Below are 694 nucleotides of genomic sequence, written 5' to 3'. Positions count from 1 at the left end.
GGACCGGCGCCCGGCCCTCGGGCCGCCGTCGCGAGGACTGTACCTGGGACTACAGCAGCCTGGACGCAGACAGAGCTGCCACACCGCGGGTCGGGCGCCTCTCCTCCGGCACCGCCGTCGCTCGGCGTGAGCACTTCCGCTTCCGGCGGCGGGACGTGCGGACGGGGAGGCGTTCCGCGCGCTCGCGATCCGTGCGTGCAGGGGCGGGGCACGGTGCGGCCCCAGGAAGGCAGCGAACTCGGGTTTTAGTAACGAGCTACGCTTTTATGATTTGACTCGAAGCTCCCCCGCCCCCCGATTCGATTATTAACGTCCTTTATGTCACCCCAGCTATTTTTAAAAGGAACGAGCCCTGGGAGCCTCAAGGTCAGTAGTTGAAAAGCAACAGTTCCCTGGCCGAAAGACTTCCTTCTTGCCCTAAAGAGTGAAAGCCTCCGAAACCCACAGCTGCAGATCTACCCTGTCCTGTAGGGTCGCTGTGAGTCCACATTGACTCGATGGCAGCGTTTGGCTTGGCTTGGTTTGGCCTGACATCCCTGGTGGAGTAGCTCATTGGGCTGCTCGCCACCCACAAGGTTGGTACTGGTAATCCACTTGCAGGTCTTCTGGGAGAAGGACGAGGCTCTCCGCTCCCAGAAAGAGTTTTAGTCTCAGAAACCCACCCGGGCATGAGTTTGGTTTGAGTTGTCTGGCA

At 60.4% G+C, this 694-nt stretch overlaps 1 protein-coding gene across 1 annotated transcript in view; it reads right to left on the bottom strand.

Moving 5' to 3' along the window:
* Positions 1–121, bottom strand: part of LOC123522790 (zinc finger protein 77-like) — a 15,400-nt gene extending 15,279 nt beyond the window's left edge. The window contains exon 1 of the mRNA XM_045300164.1: positions 44–121. The gene's annotated coding sequence lies outside the window, so the exon portion shown is untranslated. The remainder of the gene's footprint in view (positions 1–43) is intronic.
* Between the last annotated feature and the right edge of the window lie 573 nt (positions 122–694).

This window comes from Echinops telfairi, unplaced genomic scaffold (genome assembly GCF_000313985.2).
Source record: "Echinops telfairi isolate 266 unplaced genomic scaffold, ASM31398v2 ScPeMD7_7459;HRSCAF=8497, whole genome shotgun sequence".
Lineage (NCBI taxonomy): Eukaryota > Metazoa > Chordata > Mammalia > Afrosoricida > Tenrecidae > Echinops > Echinops telfairi.
This window is presented reverse-complemented; position numbering and strand designations above follow the sequence as displayed.